The sequence below is a fragment of the Larus michahellis genome, chromosome 2 (genome assembly GCF_964199755.1).
Source record: "Larus michahellis chromosome 2, bLarMic1.1, whole genome shotgun sequence".
Taxonomy (NCBI): domain Eukaryota; kingdom Metazoa; phylum Chordata; class Aves; order Charadriiformes; family Laridae; genus Larus; species Larus michahellis.
The window spans coordinates 70146586-70173290 of NC_133897.1; the positions used below are offsets into that span (position 1 = coordinate 70146586).

Genomic DNA, 26705 nt, shown 5'->3' on the forward strand with positions numbered 1-26705 from the left:
TCTGCACAGCAGCCTCAAGTCTGAACTTGTTTGCATGTGTGCACTTACCCATGAACTGCGCATGGGATGGGCCTACCAAAACTCCACGTACACCTACGGAAGATGGTCCTCCAGACGTTACCTTCTGCTGCACTTGCACAAAAGACCTTTAAGGATTATAACAGTTTGGTTGGGCTCTTCTTCTAAGCTACTGTATCGATAGATATAACCATTACACAAAAGACAGCAGTTAAATTGGCACTACACAGCAGTAAACATTTATACTAGTAATTGATTAGTAACTCTGATCAAAGCAGATTTGCTCGAGTGTTGGGAAAATGTTTATTCCTTTATACAGGAGCTTATGCGTACCACCTTCTCTTAAACATATCCAATTTAAAAGCTAAATCATAGTGGTTGCCTTCAGCAGCTATATTGAAACAACCAGTTTTAATCATCTTATTAATTCAGAAGAGTGAAGCATGCTGTATGAAGTATAAAAGTGGTACACAAGTGTGAGCACTCTTACAGTTCAACAGTAAAACAAGTTACAAATCTGCATGTAAAATGGTTTCCATTAAGCTAGTGAACGAACTGACGATTTGGTTAATTCTAACTAAGCGACTGCATTGCCACAGCTTCACAGATCCCAGAAGACCAAACACGAAACCTGCATTACATTTTGATTTATTGCCCTACTTATTCTAGAACGTCAGAAAGATTATTTGCAGAGAAAGCTTGCTAAAGCTCATTAAAAATACATATTTTAGCGTTAGGAAAGCTAACCTGAAACCCAGGGTATGGGAAGCCCTGTGTCCAGAGAGGACGATTGTGCAGGAGGCTTTAACAGGTTTGCCTGCAGCCAAGCCTGGCTCTCAGGACATTTTCTTTTGACCTTTTGGTCTTTTCCTTGGAGGAGATGTGGATTAGCTCCTTGTTGCCTCGCGGATAGGTGCTTCTTTTGATGCTCTGCAAGGCAGGGTATTTAGACCTTGCACTGCATACATGTAGAACGTCAAGCTGGGACTTGCCAAATCAACACACCTGGATGGGTGGGACAAAAAGCTGAGCTTTTGCCTCTCTAGGTAGGAGAGGTCAGACCAAGCTGCAGTTGAGAATGGGAAAATGAAACAGGCCATGTGGCCGCCAGAGTTATAGCATGAGGAAGAAGGGAAAGGTAAGAAATATGTAAGTTAAAATGAGAAGAAATATAATAGCTTTTAAAGTGTTCGTTTAATAACTGAATGGGAACAGAAGAATAATTAAATAACTGTGTAAATTGATTATTTAGTTATGTTACACCAGCCCATGTAATATTATCCAAATATTCCTCCACAGATTTTTTTTTTTTAAATTTTACACAAAAACCCTGATGCTGATATTCTTTTGGGTATTGGATACAATATTAAGTAGTTTTGTATCATACAGGGTCTGATTGTGGACTCACTGCAGATGAGGGCTGGCACGGGAACAGAGGTCTGAACAGCAGATCCTCAGCGTCTGTTTTATTGAAATAGTTCAGTTTTACTACTGACCGTAAGATGGGAGGAGAGTTTTTGTCCGTGGCTCTACTATCACTTCAGCCTGGATGAGGAGGATACTTTTGAAGCACATCTTTCAGTTGTTTCCATTTACATTGCTGATGTTCACAGCGTGGAGCGCGCACATGGCTTCCTTTTGGATTACCCTGACCTGAAAGATGTTCTCCAAAAGCACACCTAACATCCACCTGCTTGTGGGGCCAGACTCGTGCTAGTAACAAGTAAAGCCCCAGAAATTTGTACAGGGCCAATATTGGGTGCTTGGCATGAACCTGAGGAAAAACGTCTTTACTTTGAGGGTGTCAGAGCACTGCAACAGGCTGCCCAGAGAGGTGGTGGAGTCTCCTTCCCCGGAGATATTCAAAACCTGCCTGGACGCATTCCCGTCCAGCCTGGTCTAGGTGACCCTGCTTAGGTAGGGGGGGGTTGGACTAGATGATCTCCGAAGGTCCCTTCCAACGCCCATCATTCTGTGATTCTGTGAAGTGTTTTGCTCTATGACTCGGCTGCATCACTCGCTAATGCCTGGGAGCCCAGCCTCGGCCCATCACAGCCTGTGTGTCATATACTGCCCTCTATAGCAAGTTCCACCCTGAGGGCTAATAGGGTTTTGGGGTTCTTTTATCCCAAGTTCTCCTGACTGCAAGCCTCTTCCAGACTCCGACTGCTCCACTGATTAGGAACACTCCGCCACCATTTCAGGAGCCTGCTTCCTTGGGGACAGATTTTGAAACCTCGTACAGAGCGTGTAGAAAATTAAGTCAATACCTCTGTTTCTTCCCATTTTTAAGTGAGTGAAAATAGAAGCCTGGAATGACTCTAAAGAAAACCACTAGTAACAGCCATAAGTCCGTGACCACCCAGCAGTGGAAAGGGGGGGTGTGTGAGTGTGGGGAGGCTGTTTTAAATCTGGAACTGATTGCATTCACTTTAGCACTTCCCTGCCTGTTTGTTTCTATTTGCAATGTTTAATTCCAATTTTTATTTTTAGCCGAGTGGATTTTAATGGCTTAAATGAACAAATTGATTTATTTTCTAATTGCAAGCAATAGCGATCATTAAAACTGCATCTATTAGGAGCAGGGCAATTTGAAATAAATTCATTACATACCAAACATGCAAAAATACACGACCATGTAACCACTGATGAGAGCTTGGGGTTCTGGATATAGGTGTGAATTGTTTTGATTAGAGGATTAGGGTCCTGAAAGTTTGAGGGGAATTTCAGGTTTCTGGGTGGGCTGTAGCAGATTGATGGCTTATCTGCAGACTGTTGCATTTGGCCAATAAGCTCAGCGCACTCACTCAGTTTTGTCCTTTTATAGAGGTTCCCCTACTTTATGACTTATTTTTTGCTTTTTATTTCTCTCCAGGATTGTTTCCTCATTCATCCCTGGCACTACTGCCGTCTTAGCAAACAGAAATACCAACTGAAGCACAAACAAAAGCTGAAAAAACAGAGGCCCCCAGTGGATAATCTCGTAGATTATTCCATGATTAATTATCCCAGATTTATCAAATGCCACATCCAAATAAGGTCAAACATGTAATTTTAATCTTCCTCAAGACACGCAACCACCCCTTTGCACAAGCCTTGCTTTCTATCACAGAAAGTTTAAACTGACTCCCATTAATAACGATAGAAAAAAGAAGTAATGTTGATACACCCTGAGCTATGTACTCCACATGTCAAGGAGACCATTAGTGACTGACACCAATGATGTGCCACAGACAACAAGATGTCTCTTTTGTGCCTGTCCTTTACTGACATTCCTGTCGCATCCTGTTCACCAATCTCGTGCAGTGATCCTCTCGTGCTTTGGATCAAAAAATTTCCATGTTATTGTTAGTGGTTTATGCATACTGCCATTTTGTTCTGGTTTTCACAGTTAGTTTTGCTTGTATTTTAAACACTTGAATGAAAAAGGTTATTCACAGCAGAACAATCAGCATTGCGATATATATATACATACACACACACACATATATATATATCTGTACTTGGTTGAATATCATCTTTTTAATCAGCTATAAGCTCTAAGTCCCAGAGGGAGACTCACAAATTCACTTCATTTCCCTGATTTCACATTTAGGTCTCCACTTTAGCTATAAATGTGTAAAACCACACAGAGGTAGTTCCTATTTACTACACAGCCGAGGAGGCACACGGCTCTTTTTTCTTTCACCATATGGCTGAAGTAACTCGCACACAAGCAATTTGTTCTGATTCAGCTGTTTCGGCAGGAAGGATTTGCAGAAGCAGGATTGGGAAATACATAGGATTGTCTTTCACTTCTGTGTCAAGACTTGTATTTTTAATTAGCCCCTGCTAGTCTTGCGAGGGCAGCTTGTAAAAGTTTAATTCTCTATCCCAAGTTTGAGTCCCACTTGATAAGGCCATTTTTTATTTGTATTTAGGGACCAGTTCTGAAAGCGTTTTCATGTCTTCAGAAAAGTCAGTTCCTTCGCAAATTCTGTTGAAGAAAAGTAAGAATTTTGGATTTGCTTTTCTCCCAGTAGACTTGACTTACATGAAGCTTGTTGAAGACGTAGGGAGCAGGGGGTGGTGGTCAATACACTCCTTCACTGAAATCTTAAGAGAACCAGCTGTTGGGAAGTTCTTATACAATATGTGTATATTATTTTAAATACCTGAAGGCCCAAAGTTTGTACACTGGGAAGGAGTGAAAAACTAGGTCAACTAAAAGTGGACAGGAAAAACCTGTAGATTAATGTATTCCCTGTTACTTATTTACACAACAGCATCATTAAAATCAAAGCAATTGGATTATCTGACAAGTAGCAAGAAAAAATCTGAAAAGGTCCATTTGAAATAAATATTAGTTGATTAAAAAAATAGCATTTAAGTATACGCATTGACTAAAAACTATAACCAACAGAAGAAACAGAGAAAAAGCATAGAACATAAACCAGCCTTATTAATTTGCAGTGACGCTCTGAGATTTTAAAATAACATCAGCTGAATGAATATGGTGTTGCACATGTTTAGGAAGGGGGAACACAACATCCAAAGGACTTGTAAAACGCCTTGAGTTTGTAATTTAACATAATACATGGGATATATTTGGTGATGCCTTAAAAATTCAGCTCTAATACAGCATCCTGTCAGCAGTGCTACTGTTAAGAGCCTGTGAGAGAACGTCCCTTTAATGTCATTCGCCCTTCAGCTTTCAGTTTAATATTTAAGCTGTTTCTAATTGTGTTCAGCTAAAACTTGGCATACAGCTTACGGACTTGGATGCAATTTTAATTTCAGTAAAAAAGAAAAGGGGAGAAAAGAGGCAAAATTTTAATCTGTTCTGTTCCCAGAGTTATTAAGTGGTAAATGAGATAAAAGTTTTCAATATTTCACTTTTCCCAAATTTGTCCACGTGTTGCTTACTTACCCTAAACATAATTTTAATGCAGTGTAATATAATACATACACATGCTTACATAGCCAAGAACTAATCAAAACACTCAACTTCAACTTCCTGCGACAGACTTTAAAAAAACCAAATTAGGATCTTGTTCACGGGGGGAGGTGTGTGTGTGTGTGTGTTAATGACAAGAAAAGGAGCTCTGCACACATTTCAGGAAATTGCATTAGCCTTCATCAACACCAGAAAACTAAAGTGCAAAGTCAATCTCGAAACCAAACCCTTATGTGGGTTTCAGGAAAGCTCCTGAACTGTTGTCAGTGGATACGCCTCGTCCTTCATTTCACACATCACTGACCCCCCAGGGCACCTCTGCCAGAGCCAGCTGGCCTCCCTCACCCTCTCCTCAGCAAAGGTTGCAAGATGTATGCTCCGGCCTTGCAGGGCTTTGGGGGAATAAAATACCTCTGCCTAGCCCCAAAGAGACAATGGGATTACAGGGAAAAAAAACTTGGGATAAATTTTCGGTCTGTGATTGTTATAGCTGTCGCTGGCCCCACAGCGGTTGGTGGGTTGGGTGAAGTGGTGGTCGGGGAACAGGAGAGAAATGTTCCCTCCCGCCCTCTCCCCTCCCACGGCTGTAATGGTTGGCGGAAACGCATCTTCTGCCATCTACAGACCATCTTTCATTTAGGAAGAGCTGCTGCTTGAAAGATCCCTGTTGCAGGAGCAGCCATCCAGCTTATCTTGAGGCCAGAAAGTGAGGCCGCGGAGAGGAGCTCAGCAGAAAAGTGGGCTTCATTAGTACAGTCAAGACAATGCTAGCCATCCAGCAAGTCCTTTAAGGCAGGAAAACTGGCATTCTTAGCTTCCTGGAGTTTGCCTAGACTTCATGCTTCTGCCTAGCTTTTATCAGAGATCCCAGAATAGCAAATAAAAAGATATTCCTGAATAACAAGTCTATGGGGCTGTTGGAGGCACAGTCTGTAATTGAGGAGTGTGGTCGGTGGGTTGTATGGGGGAGGAGGAGGCATCGCCCTGCAAGATGTCTGTGCCGATTTTCCTGATGGCAGGAACAGTGGCCTTAGGGGCATTTAATAAAAAATGATTAAGGAAGAGACAGGACTGGGGCTATATTACTCATCCATTAACCGGCTACGCATGAGAACAGACATTTCTCCCCCTGAAGCAATATAGCAATGGACATACAGTCTTTGCATAGGCGCTCTGCTCTTTGTGTTGTCTAAGAGAATCGCACCTTAAAGATACAGCACAGCTTTTACCATTTTTATGGCTTTACTACAATTTGTTTGGGTTTTGGTGCAAACTGCTGTGTTATAACAGAATTCTGTATTATGTCCACTTTAGGGCTGATGTAACAGCATGAGTAGAGATACTGCAGGGAATACCAACTTGGTGTATAATGATTGCTTGCTTACTTGACTGTTGCTAAATATCAGGCTAAGACTTTCTGAATACTTTACAATGAACTTATAACGCGTCTCACTGAAATGCACAGCCTACAGTAGTAACTGTGAGAGCCAATTTAGTTCTGGCCTGAGCAAGTACAGCAAGTCCACTGAGATGAGTGGAAGCTGATCTAGGTCCTAGGCCAAGGGTAACGCTATATAACATAAATTCTTTCAGTAAGTGATTGGCAAGTTGATTTATGGCAATTTCTGGTGGACCTGCTCTATCTTTAGGTATAACTTAAGTAGGTAGACACGTGGTGAGGTTTTTGAAGAGCGTGCCTGACATTCCCCAAGGGAACATTCAAAGTCCCCAGTGGCAGTGGGGCACTTGACTTCTCTTGATTCCGAACTTTAATCAGTTCCCGTATTTGCCAGCTGTAAGAGTAAAGTTCTCCCCTCCGATTTCCCAGAGGCGTGAGCAGCCAAATGCTCCCAGTGAATTTAGCTGGGAGCTACAGAGAACTGTGAAAATCAGTCTAGGTAGTTAGATGCCTCGATGAGAACTCAGAAACGTGCTCTTGCCAATTAGGACTTGCCTTTCGGGGTGTTCACCTGATCACTTTCTCTATCCTGGAGCACGTCTGTAGTCAGGGGGAGGAGGGGCGTTAACCAAAACCCACCAGGTTTTCTTGCAGAAATGCGGTTTACAAGCAATACTTTTTACCTAACCACTCTTATAATGGTAACTGTTGTCATCAGCGGCACATGACCATATTGACTATTTCGTGATAGAAGGAAAACTGCTCGATAAACGACAAGTTCTGTTTTGCAAAGAAGAAGGAAAGGAGGAAGGGAAAAGAGACCGTTAAAGACCTTGACGATAATGCTATACATCGCCCCAAAATCGCTTGCAGGTGTACACGAGTTCCGCCACTCCTTCTAGCCCAATTTTTGTATGCAAGGTCATCCTCCTGGTGCTACCTTAGAAACTGGCCTTATTCTATAGAGGACATTGAATGATAACACTGCGAGTCAGCTGACTGCTGTGTCACAGAGCTGCTGCTTTCTACATTATCGCAACTGCCAGAGCTCTTACTGCTGCAGTTTTCTAGTCGCAGTGCGGCAAAGCAGACGCATAGAACCAGGCACAAAGCAGCATAGGGGTTTTTTTATATCCTTGCCTTTTTCATACGAGGGGAATTTTCCTGGTGTTAGCGTAGGAACAGACACGCAGCCTGGATGTGTTGGCTTCAGCCTGGCAGCGTTTTCAGCTGAGCAGGGACTGCGCGGAGCTCTGTACCCAAATTGCCTCTGCGGAAGAACGCCTGCTTTCCCACTTTGTGTACTAAGAGGGTTTGCTTTTTTTTTTTTTTTACGCTACGGTGATATACCTGCAGCGATAGGACAAAGGAGATGGCACTTGTCACCGTTTGTCCGACTGGGGCCTTTGCAGGTGCTCCACTGCCGAAGCCGTGCCAGCATCCCAGGGTCGTATAGATTGGTAATACCGATTGCCGCAATTTCTTACATCAGTTAGAGCAAAGCTCAAACAAGAAACCAGACTCTCTGACCTAAATCAATGCCAGTCCTTCTGGATACAGGGCAGCAGTCGACTAGCAATGACACAACCAGCCATCAAGTGGAGAGTCTCTGGGATTGCAATCTGTATCAGTTGGAGGCTGAGAGAATGAAACCCTTTCGGTTATCCAGTCGCTTCTCCTTCTTCTAATACTGCAATTACTACAACTACTACTACTTCTGGTTTTCTTGCCTGTAAGAAGCTATTAATTGTGCTTTGTCTCTGAGTGTGTATTTGCGTGGATTAGCCTGTCTATAACGCAGCCCTTATCTGCTCCTGCTGGAAATCAGGGCACGAAGTCAGCCTGCTTTAACAGTTGTTTCTTTCTGCGTGATGCTATGCAACTAGAATGGGTTACACTGACAACAAAGGAACAAGCACAAAGCACCACTTTCTTTGCTGGACTGTTACAGGAACATAACTCTTCTTCGATATGACGCCCTGGTCTCTTTGCTGGCTTTTTTTTTTTTTTTTTTTTTCCTCCTCCTTTAATTCATCTAATCGAAAAGCCTAACAGACACCATCGTGGATGTGGTTTTTTAATGATTTGGAAAAGACAGCCTGTGGAGACTGCGATTTGAGACAGCAACACATTTAGGTTATTGCCAATTTGAAATACTTGGTTTGTGAAGCACAGCCCTAAGGGACGAGCTCAGTAACTGAGAAAGAGATTGTAGATAAAGAAATAAAAATGACAAGCGTAATGGAGGCTCTGCAAAAGAGACTGTCAGAGAATCAGTTCATGGATGGCAATTTCACCAGTCTGAATCTGAATAATTCATAGATTGAAATTACCCTGCTTTCACCTTTCCATTTAAACCGGCATGATCTGAATCTCTAATAAATTTTCAAGATAAAGTAAAATGCCAATTTGAATCTGAAGAGCTTTTAAAACCAGATGCTACACCCTGAATCTTTCGATACCTTTCACAATTATCCTGTGAGAACCGCACTTCATCACGAAGCACCATTACCAGTGAAAATTACTGTGATTACAATAGCAACAATAGAATACCATCAAATGATCTCTAATTTACCTAATTTACCAAGGCTGACTGTGTGCCCATTGTGTTTCACTACGACTGGCATTGGATCAATATCACAGTGGAACAAAAATGCCTTAGTGTGTGCTCCCTTTTGCTACCTTTGACAGCACAGGGGAAAAAAAAATTAAAAAAATCTATCTACTGTTAAAATGTTTTTACAGCCAATCTACATGCCTGCTGTAGGATCCGATTGATTCTCCATGATTTTCTTTACTTCCTGGGTATTGGATGTCATTGTGTTACTGATTTTGTTTATAACGTATACTCATGCACAAAGGCTGCAGCCAAACGAGTACCAGCAGAGAGACCCTGCACTGCTGCTGCAGTAGCAGCGCTCTTGCAGGGGAAGCCAGAACGAGTTCGGTGCCTTATGTGAATAATTACTCGTGTCTGAGTTACGCACGCTTTCTAGCATCCCCGGTCTTGGTGGTACTACGTGAAAAATGTATGTTAAAGCCATGGTCAAGGAAAACGATCGTGTGTAACACTAACGAGATTTTTCCCCCCCCCTCCCCTATTCAGCAATTAGCATGTGGTTGCAAGAGACAGGCTGCGGCTCCTTCTGTAGAGGTGTGTATGTAGGTACGCATGCACATACACAAATGTAAAGATACTGTGCTTTGTGAATGTGTGCCGATCACTGAAAGTAACAACTTTTTCTGACAAGCCAGGCGCAGTGCTTTGCCACAATCTGCTCGGTTGTAACAAATCCCTGTTTTGGAGGTGTAAATTTCCTATAGGATGATGCACGACTTCTGGAGCAGTAAGTACCATTTAAGCAATGCGCTTGGTGCCTATAGCTACGATACAGAATACTATTTTAAGCATAGTTTGAGTCCTTGAGTCCTCACTACAATGTGGAGAAGTGAGAAACATATACAGAAGGCTAGAAACAGGCATTCTTCATGGAGACGACTCTATCTGCTGTCTGTATGCGTGTTGTACATTTCAGGCTTGTTTTTCATTTTATAACCAGATTTAATCTGCCTTCAGGGAATATTTTCTAAGGAGGGAAGGTAAGCAGTATTTCTCCTTATTTATATGACTGTGTCGTATTTCTTTTGGGGAAAATGCATGTTTATAGCACATAGTCATATAGTATAGCATGATCTCATGACATCCTTTTAAGTGTTTCAGTATTTGTTCATGTTAAAACCGGGCAAGAAGGCATATTTAAAATATGTCTTTTTATTCAAAATACACTTGTAGAAGTGCTACGCAAAAAAGAATGTAAAGATCGGGTTTGCATTCAGCTTTGACTCTTTAATGTTATTAAATAAGAGCCTATTCTACCTAAATAATAATGTTCTTGAAACCTTTGGATTTTAGATATTTTGTCTTCTGAAAACACAATTTACTGTACTTCTAAATTTCCTGTATATGAATGGAGACTGTTCTCTAGAGGTAAAAGAGGCAAAAGATTTTACAGCTTGAGCTGTGATAACAAAGGAATTTGAAAGGGTACAAAATATGATTATACAAAAATCTTGGATTTTAAATTACTCAGTAACATGATTTAGCAAACTGTTTTTCTTAAACAGCATACTCTCAAGTTACTACACTATCTGGAATTAATTAGTCCATTCAGTGCTATATTTATATTCTTCATTTTCACACGGTATTCAAAACTTAACAAAGAAAAATCCTTATACAGGACAAAGACTGAAACTCTGGTGAAAGTGTAAAACCTACATTCTGTTATTGTGGTAATAAAATCAAGAGATTAAGATCAAACTTTTCTGAAGAGAATTGGGTCTTTTGGTTTAACTGTTTTATGATGAGCATTCTATGGTTTTCTGTACACAAATATAACATATACTGATATAACTACTGTACTGCGAGGATCATGCAAACAGGAATGTGAATGTTTTGTAAAATACCATACGAATAGCTGCCAGCATTTACATTATTATTATTATTGCTATTACTACCATAATCTTCTAGTATCATACACTGTTTTGAAATTGTGGTCTGTTAACCGTTTTGATTCTGTTGAGTATTTGCAGTCAGATTTTTTTTTTACCAGCGTTACCTGCCACAACAGCCTGTAGAGAGCGGCTGGTCATGGGGTGCTAGATGTCCTCATTAACAAACAACTGCGGAGCAGATCTAATATGCAGTTTAAATGCTCTTCGTGGTTTCATTTAAGGGCCTGATCCAAATCATACACTGGATCCACTCTGGAGTCCTCTAACTTACTTTGTGTTTGTATTATTCAGTTTTTAATGTGCCGCTTTCTTTGGCAGGGGGCTTTCTCCCACTGCTCCACACCGGCCTCACATTTCAAAATACGTAATGCCGGTCAGGCCCAACACTGTTTCTCTGTGTACGTCACCGCAGTAGTTGCCAGAGGATGTTATGGCAGTGCCCTCAGGAGATGAGGGTATCTGTCTGGGAGGCTCTGTTGCAAAGCACTCTGAAAAAGTTCGAAAATCTCAGGAAGTAAACCCTGCCTTTTGGGTGGTGTGTGTTTCAAAGAAGGCAGGATCGCAGTCTGCCAGCAGGATAGACTGCACATGCGAATGAGGGAAAAAGCATTAAAACCTTTTCAGCCGTGGGATCATGAAGTGAATATTAGCAATATTACCTCATAAAAAGCATTAAAATATAGTCAACTGTATCATCAATGTATTTTCTCATACGGCTATAGGTAATCAGGTGCAGCTACAGTTGAACTGTTTAAGCTGTATAATTGTACATACTGAAGCAAATGGCAGACTGTGCAATATTCAATTTGTACCATAAAGCCGCTAATTTTAGCAATAGTGATTCAACAGTTAATCTCCATTATATTACACGATGTATTAGTCTGGGTTTGTGCTTATGTTTTCGCTGTGTTACACCTGTCTGTAAATGAATCTGCAATGGCAAAATAAGGGCCAAACAAATTCTTTACATGAGTTCCCAGTTAAATGGAATTATCCAATGGAGTCAAATTCCCTCTATACATTCGATGGACCCATGCCCTCATCTGCAGCTAGACAGATGCGTGATGCAGTTCTGCATGTGAAAAACATACTGAAGTCCATTCTACTACCACTGACATTAATAGCAAGTCTCCCTGTGCCTTCAACATAAAAGATGGATTAATTAATGTCCTTCCATTACAGCCCTCCTGTGAAAGTTGTTCCTGGTTTGGTTTTGGCTTTTTTTTTTTTCTTTTTTTTTCTTTTTTTCTTCTTCTTGATTGTAAGAGTCCAGTATAGGTGACGTTAACTTTGAACAGAAAATGCTTTCTGTTCACCAGGACACATGACCTGGGATAAACATACACTGAAACCAGCAACTCAGGATAGGTTTATTTGCAAATTGAAAGGACTTTCTCGACTGTAGTTTTGTTGATAATATTTGTGCTCACTAGCTTGACAATTCTGCATTCTTATCAGCTGCTACAAAACACACAAGTTCTGATCTGTAATGGTTGTACCTATTTGGACAAGAGCCCTGAGGATACAAGGGTTTGTTGTGGGTTTGGGTTTGGGTTTTTTTTCACCTTACAGTTGCTTTGAATTAATTGTAACTGCCTATGGAAATATGATCCCCTAAGAATGTAAAGAAATGCATTATTGATAAGTATGTATGAAGTATCTCTAGATTCCTCTGCACTCTGGCTGACGTGAATTTCACACCATTATTCCTGGGCAAAAATGTTAGGAGGAAAGTAAGGCTGAAGTAACCTGAAAGGATAACAGCAGCATTTCCAAACCATCCGTTTCGATGCAGGAAATTCAGATTTAAACAGAAGAAAATCCAAATGGGTTCATAAATGCAATTAAAATAGCTAAGCAGCTTACTCCCTTTTTGATGCCTTGTGATAACTGCAGGATGTGATAAAGGTAAACAATTTTGCCATTTCAGTTAGTGTTAACATAGATATGATCAAAAAACACCTCTGGCTTTAGAAGTATTTGCATCACATTTCACAGTATCGATTCAATTTCTGTATGGATTATAAATGTACGTCTGCTCTGCGCTTTTAGCTGCACAACTGTAACGTAACCAAAAGTTCTGAAAATTGAATAATTTCTAACTGACCAAAAGCGGGAAGTGAATTCCGAAATGGGAATTGCAGCACAGGCAATGGGTTTCCCAGGTCTCATGCCAACAGAGCTTCTTGTTGTGGGTTTTCTAGATCAGGTTAAACTCCTCATTGCGTCAGAACTTGTCTTAACAAACACAAAGTTAAAAATGAGTGTGAATTCAAAATATGGCCCCATTCGTACCTGAAAACTTGCCCTCTTTTTTTTTTTTCCTTAAACTACATTTGATGCTATTTCTGCCACAGCTCTTGTCTCAAAGTTTAGCAGGGAATTGTATCCGAAAGTATCCTTGGAACAGTATAGCTCGTCCATAGCTAGTCCTACATAGCCAAGCACACACAATGAATTAACACCTGTGGAAAATGCGAAATTGGGAAATGCTGTTAAAATGAAAAAAAAAAATAAAATAATGACTGTAGGATTGCCATTGAACTGTTCGCTTATACAAAGCGTTTCACAGAGATTGTGCAGAAGTGAATGTACAGTTAAACTATACTCGGTTATACACAGCAAAACATTCAATAGAAAAGCCTTTTCTCATACTCACTCATTTCTGTTTCTTCTGCCTCCTACGTTCATTCAAAACCCGTCTCCAGTGGCACAGCAGTCACAGCGCCCTGCCACTCCTCTGACCTGCAGGTAGTAAGTGATGGCAAGAGACTTCACTGAGAATGGGAAACTGATGAGATCCCTCATCCTCTGCTCCTAAAAGCAATTCCCTGGTTGGCGGGGCTGGGGAGAGGGATGTATGCAGAGGGACCTCGAGGAAGGGAGACTATTTATGTGCTACATACTTCTCTCTCTTATACTAAAGCACAAGTGGAAAAATGTCATTATAAAGTAATTAAAGAGGAGTAGGAACATCTTTAGTTTTCGTGTTTTCTGTAAACTTGTCATGTTTACCCCTAGCATGAGCACCATGTACCGAAACTCCAAGTCACCCAGAAAATTTAACTTGTCAATCAATATTGTGACTGAGGAAAAACAGTTTTCCTAACCCAATACACTTCAATAATGTTTATTCATATACATATACACAGTCCCAGCATTACTCTTCAAAACCAGCTTTAAGGTCTTTTTTATTTTTGCGTGTAAATGTAGCTACCTATGCCACCGCACCTGTAATAGCTATAAGTTGACCATATATCTCATGTAGCTTAAGCAGTTACATCCCATTTAAAATGGCATTTTTGGTAATGTTTTTTTTTGCTTTTCCTTTGAGTGATATGGCATAGACTGTATTGTGCATAGAATTAGGATGGATTATTGCAATTTCTTTTCTAAAAGGGAATTATTTTCTTCAAATCTGTTCTGTACTAAACTTGTCACCTACCTTTTCATGAGGGGCAGCCTTTGTCAAGGTTGATGAGCTTGATCTGATTATGAATTGCTTACAGTTTCAGCTTTTTTGGTACTCTATGCTTTTAAAATTATATTTAGAAGCTGGAGTGCATCCTTTCCTCTGCCACAGAACTTGATGCTAGGCAATTACTTAAAACAAGCTTTTTAATGATATGCGCTTCATCTTCTGAATGCCCAACAGTTGTGTGTGACTTGCTCAATTATTGAGCTCTCGCAGCAGTATCTGTAGGATGTAGCAGTATGCGTAGGATGGATTTCTCTGTAAAGGAATAAAAAGTGTAACTTTCTGGTGCTTCAGGTTGTTTGCCCCAATTTAGACAATACCTCTGACAATAATCTCTGGGTCTTTATTTTATTTTTGTAAATAAGACTCCCTAAACACAATTCTTTCACCCTATAGTGCACTTCATGAAAATAATTTCATTAACAAATGTGAGTCAGATAATGAATAGATAAGTGTTAGGGGAAAAGCCGGCTGGAAATTAGTGCTCCCATCATCAGTGCTGTGTGTGGTAAATTAGGAGCAGGATCTTCAGGAAATGAGGACAAAAAGACTGAATTGCTGCTCACTGAGAATTTGTCTCGAGCACAGAGAAAGTTTTGCACTCAATGCTGTTGGTTCTTCTGCTCATCCCAGCATTTTCCCATTTTGGAAAGCAACCTTCTTGTCAGGATCTCTCTGCCCACTCAAGCCACCTTTCCCGAGGCTTCCCATTCCTTTCCTAACAGCTTTGCATCCCTACCACTTCCCGCCCTAGGTCCCACTCTTTGTCTAGTCGATCCTAATCCTCTCCAAATAGACTTTCCTTTGCTGTCCCACTTTACACTCCCCTTCCTGCCCTCTAGTTGAGCTTTTGTTTCCAGCTCCTTGGCATCAGGCTGGTTCTTTACTGTTTCAGCCTGTCTTTCCAAAGTATAGGCAGCTCCAAGCACCCAAATCTGGGTGGATTTCCACAGAGAGAGCAATAGGCACGTGTCCCAGGGAGAATGCCTCTTTCGTCATTCTCCATCTCTACGGAGTTCTCCGAGGCATGCAGGCACAAGAACATTTCATGTGTTTTTAAACAGGGGTAAGGCCAAAAGCTTACAAACAATGGAATAATAACAGTAATTAATAAAAACAATAGAAACAAGGAGGAAAAAAATCTGATGCAAATTCCCTGTGTGGAAAATAGCAGCTGAATGGTTAAAGCCTGGCAGGATGGTAAGCATCAGAGAACAGGGCCACGTAAATGAGAAGTGCTGAGGAGCTTTAACTGAGTTACCTGCATAAACTTCCTATGCCTATGCCACATGCAGATTTCTATGCGTATACCTTCATATATCTGGGAAAAGAACTACTTCATTATGCATATTGCTTCTTCAAGAGCAGTAAGAACTTCCCAATTCTGTATTTGGGAAATATATGTATATATAACTTGGGGGAATTTTAATCACTATCTAATATACAAAGGTTATAAATTGACTACTCCAAAGAGTTTTAAGTTTTGGTGGCACTTCAGGAATGGTAAGGGCAAAAAATAAAATATAGTTGTTAAAGGGTATCGTACAGTTGTGAAAAAGACTGGGTACCTAACCATAATAATAATTTTTGTTTATCTATAAAGCATTAAAATGTTGTCTTCATTTGGTACTGAAAAATTCCCAACCTTCCTTCTGTATTGGCGGAGGTTCTTTCATTTTCCACTACAGCAGTGGTCCAGCGACTCTTGGCAGCTATATACTTCTAAACAGATAGTGTATCTTCTCTGTAGACAAGTTGTCCACATTCTTCTACAATTTCTGCGCATTCATAACAATAGGCTGGAAAATATTTGCGTTACTATATTTTTAGTCACAATACCTACCAAGAAAAATCAACGTCATTGTGCAAAGCACTGTATGAATGGAAAACAAAAGATCTACACTTTGAGTTTTATGTGACTGAAGAAGAGTCACTAACCGTTTGAGAAAGCAATGTGCCATTTTGAGCTATTCAGAGAAGACGATTTTTAGAAAACACAGAAAAAAATAAAAATAAAGCTATAAACTATGAGCTGAAAGATTCACATTATATATGCAACCCAGTTTTTTGAACAACCTCATTGCAATTCTCTTATCTATTTTTATCAAAAATGCAAAGGTACTTGTAGTGATGAATTGATAATTGCATTTAAAAGAAAGTGTGACTCCCCCTGTCCCCAGAAAAATAACTGTGGTTTCAGGCCCTGATTAGGTTTTATAAAAAATAAAGATTTAAATAATAATAATAATAAAAACCCTAACCAATCACTCTTGGAGGACTCATAAATTGTCATGTAGCAGAATGTAATGTAATTTGCATATAAGTCTCGAACGGATTCCCATCTGCAAGCAGCAGTTTTTAAAGCTCCTTGTGTCTTCTACAAAGGTTAAGAACTTATCAGGCCTGGGTTGGAGTGACTCCTAGAAATATTCTGTGTATTTATCTGCAGTCACTTAAGTATAATGCAAACAGATCTTTCACAACCTACCATGTAGACAGAGAAGTTTCTGGATTTTCATTTAAACAACGCACAGTAAATTGCTCATTTTCATTACACACAGACAGAACACTGCATTGTTAAGAGGCAGATTTGAAAGAAGAAAATCTAGGAAATAAACTAATGTATCTGGGATATCATAAGTAGAGAAACTTGTTGGTTTAGACAGACATACAATTTGCACCATAAGAGTTCGTGGATATTCCCATCAGGTACGTTTGTTTTTTTTAAATTATTTTAACTGTAAAGGTTAGGCTGGTTTCTTGTTTGTTTGGGGGTTTTTAGTTTTGTTTAGTTGGTTGGTTTTGGAGGTTTTTTTGGTGTTTTTTTTTTTAATGTGATGATGAACTGCATCAGGGCTGTGAGCTCATTTAAATTCTTTCACAGTCCAGGTTTAGTCAATATTGCTGTATCTGCATGAGAAAACTACGTAAATGAGTGAGTTGAAACTGAAGTTAGATGAAGGAACATGGTGGCTTTTGCACAATTAAGAAAGTAATTTTCATTGATGATGGACAAATATCTAGTTATTTTAAAGTGCCTGTCACCAAGTTTCTTAATAATATGATACGTTTACTCTTTTTCCCCATCCTTAAAGATCTATTGCCATTCGCAAAGTACTTTTATTTAATAGTCTTCCCTAATATCAAAGACATTTATTCAGTTTTCTGACAATTAATCTATACTGACACTACGGAGGCTATTGAAACTGTATTTAATAGCTTCTCAAATATTAAATTTTCCTGTTGGGTTAAAGTGTAGTCTATTGGGAAAAGATCAGCCCATCCAAATGGCAGAGACAGAAGAAGGACCTGCCAGAAATTCAAACTAGTCTGACACAAAGATAAATCAGAAATCACGGGTTATCGCCTCTTTTTCATGCTGTTCAATGTTGATGACCACTAGAGCCTTGCTACTGAGTAATTTCATTCTTTGAAGCTCAATTTGCTAGTTAAATCATGAATCCTTTTAGGCCTGGAAAACCAACTGAAGCAAAACTTTGGATCTCGCCTGTCCCTTTGCTTCACAGCAGAGACATGAAAAGGTCTTAAGTAAAACCTAGAGATTATAAATTTAGATAAAATCTAACTATAGTAAAGAGAACACTAGGAGGGGAGCATGGGGTGCAGGATTGAGACGTGAGGCAGAATGAGTGGGACCAAAATCTGATCTTCTTCATTGCTTGTTAAGAATAATCCGTGGCAGAGTCCTGTACCTAGTATAAGCCAAATCATCCCTTTGAATCCCTCCCAATCTTCTAGTTTCTGTTCATGAGCCCTTCGCCATCAGCAAAGGTGTAAAACGTAACTGAGAGACGCCTTTGCTTTCATCTACCTGAGCTCCACCGAGCACTGGTTGTACCCAATGTGTTAGATTTCTTCCCATGTTGTAGCTGCATTTTCATTGTGCTCAACCCTCAGAAAGATACAATAACCTGGCGCTTAGAGTAGCTTTTCTCTGTTTCTCCTCCTTGGAAATTGTACTTTCGCTTTCAAAAGCTAAATCAAGAGCTATTCATTTACAAGCCATAATAAAACTTTACAAAGTCCCACCCGCTGACTGGGTGCTATTGGGATGGGCAGCCCAGACTTCACAGTGGGGAAGCGCATTCCTCAGCAGCCCCTTGTCACTTGTTCAACAGACAAGAAATAGCGTCCTCCTAAGAGCTACATACGGGGAGCAATAACAATTCCTCATCCGAAATGTGTCCTCCTAAACCAGAGCACAGCACTGCTAAAAAACTCACTTGTACTCCCCGAGCAGAAGTAAAAAAGTAATGAAAACAAAAGTGCAAATTGGCAGCTGTCTCCTAAGTGTCGTGGCTAGTATCTGAGCAGCAGCTTCAGATGTAAAGAATTTGAGATCGCATTATGAATGATGTGAGTTCCTTTTGTTCTTAAAAACTTCCTGAGGCCTCCAGGCTTGTAGCTTCAGTCAGCTGTTAGTTGTGAAAGCTGCTGAATACAGTAGTTTGGAACTACAAGTAAGAAGGGGCTGAACAGGAAGAAGAGAAAAAAGCTTCACACAAAGGTGAATTAAAGTGAACCAAAAATTGAGTTTCATACTTTTGATTATTTTGCATTATTTTCACATCGTCATAGCATAACTTGATTTTGGTCAGGCACAGAACTGGAAAAATACGGAAATGGCTACGCTTGCCTGTTTATCTAAATTTCTCTAATTTGGTTCTGTGGCCATTCGGATTCATACTTTTTCAGCAAATGGAGTGAGGTCCGTTACAGCCAGCCCACATAACGGCGCTTCTCCTTGATGAGCAAGGCAGGGAGGTTGTATGTGCCCTTTTCCTCTAATGTGGTACAGCCAGATTCCTCCAGTATCTGGTCAAGTACACTCACCTATGTGATTTCTCATACATTATTATGTTTCGACGTATTATCATAACATTTGATGAGCAAGTACCAACTATAAGCTATGCATACTGCAGTTGATAATGAAGTTTCTTCCATAATAAATCTTTTGTAAGTAAGTGGGCTTACAGAGAATATAAATGCTGAAAAATTTATGATAAAAAATACATTTATAATTATATACATATGTGTGCACATGCACTTGCAAATAAGAATTTTTAGCATGATTTTAAACTACGCATATGGAACCATTTCCCTTTGTTTTCAACAGGGTTCTGTCACTTGTTTGTGTTTTGACACCGGTAGGGGAATACCTCTGTTTTGCCTTTGTAATGTTTTGTTTTTCTTTCTACTGCTTGGCTTTGCTGATGAGAAAACGTAGATTATCTTATAAATACTTGTAATTCTCCAGATGGCATAGTGGTATACCACAGATCTAAATTTCAAGAGCCACTACAGTGTTGGGTGAACCATATTTATTAGCTATTAATAGAGAGACTATTAAAGGCATCAGAGGCTGCACAAGAAAACCTTCAGAAGTACTGTAATGTCAGGTCTTTAGGCTAAACTCCTGACTGCAATCTCAGCAAATTCTTTCTGTGTTTGTGGAAATTAGTTTCATAACATTTTCCTTATTTTCTTTGGACACACTTCCTGAATTGTAAGTTATTCTTCTAACTCAAATATGTTTATTTTATGTTTGCTTCTTTCTTTCTGATATCCAGATTCCATCTTTCCATGGTGATCATCGTTTTTTTTGTTTTTCCTAATAGTGTTTTAGACTAACAGCAAATGCTCATCTGAGGAACTCAGTGGCCAGATTTGGCCACGACTGGTATAAATAAATAGGCAGACATTATTCTCCAGCTGGCTCCCATTGCTGTCCACACAGACTGATAAAACTGTTGTCTAGAACTTTAAAGACTAACAGAAGACGACAAAACAAAATAAAAGTAGTAGAAAGATAGACTACAAACCCCAAGAAAATTAGCATGTGACAAATTGCATCTTTCTGTTAGAAAGAATTAGCTTCCAACCACTGAAGTACAATGCGATACCTATTTATCAAGTTAAATTGTTTTCTTGTTCCAAAGCACAAACTTAATTACCTAGATCATTTACATATGGATGGCATTTGCTTAAGCAGTATTTCTAATGCTTTATGCATAAATATGATTTAATTTCAATTTTTTCTTTTTTTTACCCCATGCTTTCAGAAAATAGGCAAACATAATGATGGAAACTGTCTCCTGGATGATCAAAACGCAGTCCTTCACTTACATGGGGAACTGTGCCTATAGCATTTTCTATGAACCGAACTATCCTCATCATTAAATAGCTCAAGTTGTTATTTTTTTGTCCCTGCTATTTGTATTAAAAAACTACTCTAGAACCTCACCACTTTTATGGTCAGAAACCTTCAATTTCCAGCCGAAATTTATTCATGGCCAAATTACACCCATTTGTTCTTGTGCCAACATTGTCTGCTAGAGTAAATAGTTCTTTCCCTTGCCTACTGTTTACCATCCTATTGTGTTTTTAGAGAATAATTATTTCCTGTATCAGCTTTTGTTTCTGCTAGACTAAACAAGAAAAACATTTGCAGCCTGGCTCTTAAAATGAATTCTCTCTGGCAAACTCAGCAGGTCTCCTCTTTACCTGTTTCACCTTCTGTGAACATGATGAAAAAAAACCCTGTGTGAGATCTCGCAGCTACCTTAAGCGATGGCACACATATTTTCCTTTTCGATGCTAAGAAATAGTTTAACTGGTTTGTCCTTGGATGGCATTTGCTTTTTCATGGTTCCATCTCACTGGCAGCTTAATAACTCTGCAGTCAGCTAATATGCCTACCTAAATCTGCTTCCTATGTTATTTACAACTGATATGCTCCTAGTTTATAGCATATCAATATTTTTGTTAATCTTCAAGTGCATGTCTCCACTGCCAACACGTGTATTTTAATCTTCTTTTTCCAAGGGTAACAAATCTTTTGGATCAATTGATGCCGAAGATAACAGAAAAGTCAAAAGGAATAATGTTGGGAGACAAAGGGAGGCACTCAGCACACTGACAATACCAGGTGTGATGTAGTAAGCAATAAGAAATTTTCACAAGTGCTTCAGTGTAATACGCTAGAGCGTAATGGTTTGAGCGTGGCATGGTGTGAGCAGTACCTCGGGAGATTCTTTTTTGGTCCTGCATACTGATAGCTGCTTGAATATTGCATTTTAGTTGGGGAAAAAGTTTCTTGGATGCATTAGAGCAGGAGCTCCCAAAAGGTACCTACAGAACCTTCCAAAATGGCATGAAAGGAGCGCGGGGGAACACGCAGCCCACCACCTCCTCCCCAGAGAAGCTGGGGAAAAGGCTTCTGGATTGCATGTGCGGCCCAAGCAGCTGAATGTCTTTTCCGGTGTGTATCTGAAGCTCAGCACGCAGCTGGCAGCTATTGCTTCTACCACAGTAATAGAAAAGAAATTGATGGTGGCATCTAAAGCAAATTAATTTGGAGAATCTCTGTATTAGAGTGCTCTGTACTGGTAGTATCATTCACAGGCCAGTTCTTAGAAATCACACCACCACAGATCTGCCTTTTTACTTGGTTTTGCATATTTTTTGAAGTTATCATAACAATTAGTGACTTGAGACTTTACAGAATCTGTATCTTTGAAGTAGCAGTGCAATATTTTCTTTACATGAGTGTTTCAAAATAATTAGGATTATTACATCAATACTTCTGGAGTTGTTCACAGTAAAAAAGCTTTGATGCTACCCGGCTGTAAAGGTTCCACCTTAAGGGCCATACCCTTTAGATTGAAGAATACATATATGCACCTATTAGGGTTCAAAAGACATTGAGATTTTCAGAAGAATCTTAAAGATTTAGGACTGCATGTTCCACTAGCTAGGAATTTGGAAACTTTGAATCCTTTAAGAAAGGATTTAAATGTCCTTATTTTGTCACGGAAGCCAGCAATTTATAAAACACCTTAAGTTGTACAATTATAGAGAGCAGAAGTCTAGTGTATTCCCACTCTTACTAGCAAGAGCTTCACCATTTATTAGAAAGATTAACTAGGTTTTTGAGGGATTTTTTTTAGATGGAGAAAGATTAATCTTTTAAAAATCATGTGATAGATGTTTTAAATGTTATTGTGCACCAGAGTGATGGAACAAGAACATTTATCCAAGAGAGTTATCTGCTAGGGCATGCAGCTTTATAGAATTCTTGAAAAATCTTTTTGTCAGTTTTAAATGTGATGGGAATCTGCTTATTGGGAGGGGAATCAGTATCTATTCAGGATTATTTTATCAAGTTATTAAAAGGCAGTTTATTTAACGTGCCCTCCTTGACTGTTAGTATATAATACCTTCTTTGATGTTGAAGTGGTTAAATGAGCGTATTAACTTCTTGCTGCATTATTAATAATGTTTAATATGTTGTATTCTGTTTAAGGCATCCCTGTGGAGCTGATAGCTGTGGACTACTGACCGGTATACTAAGCAGGTAAGCTTTGAACATCTTTCAGTGGTAACACAATGACTTTCATCAAAGGAGGAAGAAGTCTTGATACTTTTTATTTTGTTAAGCCGAGTTTGGAAGGCTTTGATTTTATAAATCCCAAAATCCGCGACGTAAGTAAACCCAGCATATGCAAATAGTGGCTTCAAAAAGTAAATGAATTCATATTTCTGTCAGAACAGTTTATTTCTCTTGACCCATAATTCGCTATCTTTTTTGAAACAGTTGAGGCGAGTTCAGACATCAGAAACTTGCAGGCCTCCACTGCAGCGGGATGCAACCAAATGATCATTCTGACTTGACAAGATTAATTTTAAAGTTCTTCTCTCCCCTAACTTGCCTCTTTCTGTTTTGCTAGTTGTAGTCAGTAAGACTATTTGTCAAATGGGACAAAGCTTTGTCATCAGTCTTTTCTCTTTAGACAATGATAGACTTACGCTGCTAAAGGAAAGGGATTTGCAAAGTACCTTACAAAATGCAACATGTCACAGAGAGTAAACTATGCGGTGGATGGCAATACTATCCTACTGACTTTCATCTGGTAGAGGTGTTAGGCTAATTAAGAAACAATTAAACAACATATGATGGATAGCAGTCACATTGCTTAATATGTTGCTGGAGGATACATAGAACCGCAGGGGTGATGAAACCATTGCAAGAGCATACATAGAAAAGAAATAAAATACAGTTGCTGCATGCATTTACAGTGGGTTATGCAGGTAAACATGGTATACTTGTTTGACAAGATGTTCTTTTACGCAGTATAATTTTGCCATTAATACAGGTTCTATATAGAAAATATTTGTTGTTATTTAAAATAGCTTGGGGGTGATGGTCAGTGAAGAGCAGGGAATCACCCTTCAGCAGTTATTTATATGGAAAATGTTTGCATTATTCTCTTGATATAAAATAATTATTTTTCCTCTTGTGCAGTACCTTGGGGTGCCATTTTAAAATGAAAATCAATAACATTTTTCCCAAGCTAAGAACATTTTTGTTTCTATGAGAAGCTGGCCTCATCAATATGCTAATATAAAATATTGTTTGGCATCTACATGAAGAAGCATTCAGAAAATATTTTCTATGTAAAATGGAAAGAGCTTTTTTTCTCAGTTATTTTGTCTCCGTTTCTTGTGTTGGGTTCCTTTCAATTAGATTTCTTGGAGCTCTGACTCAGGGTGACATAGATCTGTTGTTTCCTAAAAGAAGATTTATTAGTATGGAGATACAGAGAAAAAGTTGTGTTTAGGCATAGAAATTTTTGGTCCTCTTCTGCGTATTTTTATACTGTTTCCATTTCTTTATACACTCAAGTCACATAAATCTGTTAGACCACCTAATTAGGTACCTCAGTATCGTAACATCGGTGAGACTAATATGTTTTAAGAAAAGAGGGATAAGGATAAAAGAAGGATATGACAAGCCTCCATTTCATGTTGTAAGGAGCGCCATGTTGATTTAAGAACAAAAGTGGAAAAAAATTCCACTCAGGGATGCTGCTGTGCCACTCAGGCTAATGTGGGCAGGTGGCAGCTGGTGGGACAGCCCCCCTGCGCCTTGCTCCAACGCTGGCTTCTGCTTCCCCTTCGCTCCGAGATGGGGGTGGTTTAAGATAATAGGAGTCTACAATATAAGGCTTTCGGCAATTTGTTCCTGCTTCAAAGTAGCTTAATACTTAGCACTACTCTGTAGCTGGGGAGGATTTTCCTGTCTTTCAAGTAACTCCTTAAAATCAGGTGTTCCAGGGCATATCTTAACTTGTGGAGACGGCTGGATTGTTGCATGTGATTAGTTGTTGACTTGTGGATTAGCTGAAGAGAAGGCAGTATGTGTATTGTGCACGGTTCACGTACGTGACTGGAAATGATACAGCAGATCACAAACACACTCCCACATCCACTAGCTACACGTTTCCTGCTTTTTCACACACAGAACTACAATAAGCAGGGCTGGTTTAGGAAGCGGGTTAGGAGGCTGTTCAGGATCTTAGCGGGGCAAGTAGTCCCAGGTGGAGCTGGGAAGCGAAGGAAACTCTACCAACCGGGAGCCAGAGAGCAGTAATGCAGGAGCTACGGGGAAATGCTGCAGCTCGTGAAGGTTTATAATATCTTAGATCACTGTGATTGTTAAAGAAACAGGAAATAAATAAGCAATTCCTCCCTTACAAGCACTTTATATAAGTATGCAAGACATCTGCAAAATGGTGGAGTTGGAAGGGAGATAAGGATGTTCGTACTCTGTGCTCGAGCTGGATGTGGGTTACTCCCTTTCAGGTGTGTGGTCTAAGCTTCAGGTGATGGGAGTGGTTCCACGTTTTTTGAAGTTTTACTTTTTCTTCTTTTTTCATCTTCCTCCTGGCGTATCACTCCGCTTTCTCATGAACAGTGTCACTAGTAGAGCAACAACCAGATGTCTCAGCAGGGCTGTTTTCACTTTGCTACCACGCTATACGCTTACCCTGGCTCACCCATCATGCTTTCTTTTGCATTATATGTTTTCCCGGCTATCTGAGCTTCAGCTGAACAGTCTGTTCATCTTAAAAACATTATCAAAAACAAAAGAGAAGAAAAAACTTACCCTTACAAATCACTTGCAAGTCCACCTCCAAATTGGAAGTTGCCATTTCTTTCTTTCTTTCAGTCCTGCTACTCTGTTTTCAGCTTTGTTGAGCCTCTGCAAGCTTTGTGTCGCTTCCAGAGTCTAGGAAAGTGGATTACTATAAATAAGAATAGACTCTTAGAGGCTTTCAGTGTGAGTATCCAGGTTGAAAGTCCTTTTAACTAATTTAATCAGTTTAATTAAGAAAAAAAGAATCTTCAAACCGTTCTGCCTTTAGTAGCAGCACAAAATCCCCCAGGTGCTCAAGCAAAAGGAAAACAGCAAAACCCCTTAGTACTTAAAAACACTAAATGTTAACAGAAAGGATACTTTTAAAGTAGTACGTGTGCATATTAGGCACACAAATGTTGAATACCCATTCCCTTAGAATCACCCAGTAAGGAATTAAAATATCCATTTGCATTTTACCCTTGCACATCGGTTTATTAAGATAATGTATCTATCTTTTTGTATGCTGAGCCATTGCTTTGCCTCTGCCTCAGCCTGTCCAAGGTGTATGAATATTGACTGTTTAATGTACACCCCGTGGTGTATTATTGCTTACTTAAAGCATAATACTGCATGACCTTGTTTTTTCTGTTAATTATATTTTTCCCTTGTAGGAAAGTAAGTTTACTCATTCTGAACCGTGCCAAACCGCATAATCTGGAAAGGAATATTGTGGCTCTACTTGGAAAGTACTAATTGGGCTTCAGCCATCACTGGGAAAGCTGTATAGTCTTTTATTATTTTAACTGGCCAAATGCCCTTTGTTACCACATTAACAGCCTCCCTATGGTGCCTGTAACTTCGATATTATTTTCACTTTTACGCTAAATTTGACCAGATGAAAGACGCAAACCCTCCAATTCTGAAATAAAAAAAAATAGCATATTTTGTTAATCCTGTATTTCAGAGGGAAAGCCTGTGAAAATGATAACCTATGTCTGCTGGCCAAAGTTTTTGTTCAGTAAACCTATCTTGCCAGCTGTTCTCATTGGCAAGAGGAAAGATAATATTTTGGTATCTTTAATTTCTCCATTTTAGAGCAGAAGTTTTGCTTCTGTCATCATTTAAATCATGCATGTTAACATCAGTCTGGCAAACAATACCTCACTTTTTATAAAGACCTCAGTTTGGATGGTATCACTGCAGTGTTGCAATAAAGCTGTTTTAGGCTATTATATACAATTTAATTCTCTTACTGACTACAAATGATTGCAGGTGCTCTGGACTGTGCCACTGAAGAAGTGCTTTGAAACTCCTAAAAAAGACATTAAAGCAGATATTTAGGTGTGTTTTTAGTCTGATGTCACTGGGAGCTAAAGATGCAAACTACCTCAAAAGTCTGGGCTCTCACCCACGTGCCTTT

At 39.5% G+C, this 26705-nt stretch overlaps 1 long non-coding RNA gene across 3 annotated transcripts in view; it reads left to right on the forward strand.

Annotated features, from left to right (window-relative positions):
• The first annotated feature begins 7404 nt into the window (after nucleotides 1–7404).
• LOC141739129 (uncharacterized) overlaps nucleotides 7405–26705 on the forward strand; it is a 31350-nt gene continuing 12049 nt past the window's right edge. For all 3 annotated transcript variants that reach the window (XR_012585592.1, XR_012585590.1, XR_012585591.1), the window contains exons 1-2: nucleotides 7405–21292; nucleotides 22670–22720. This is a non-coding gene — a long non-coding RNA (uncharacterized LOC141739129). The remainder of the gene's footprint in view (nucleotides 21293–22669; nucleotides 22721–26705) is intronic.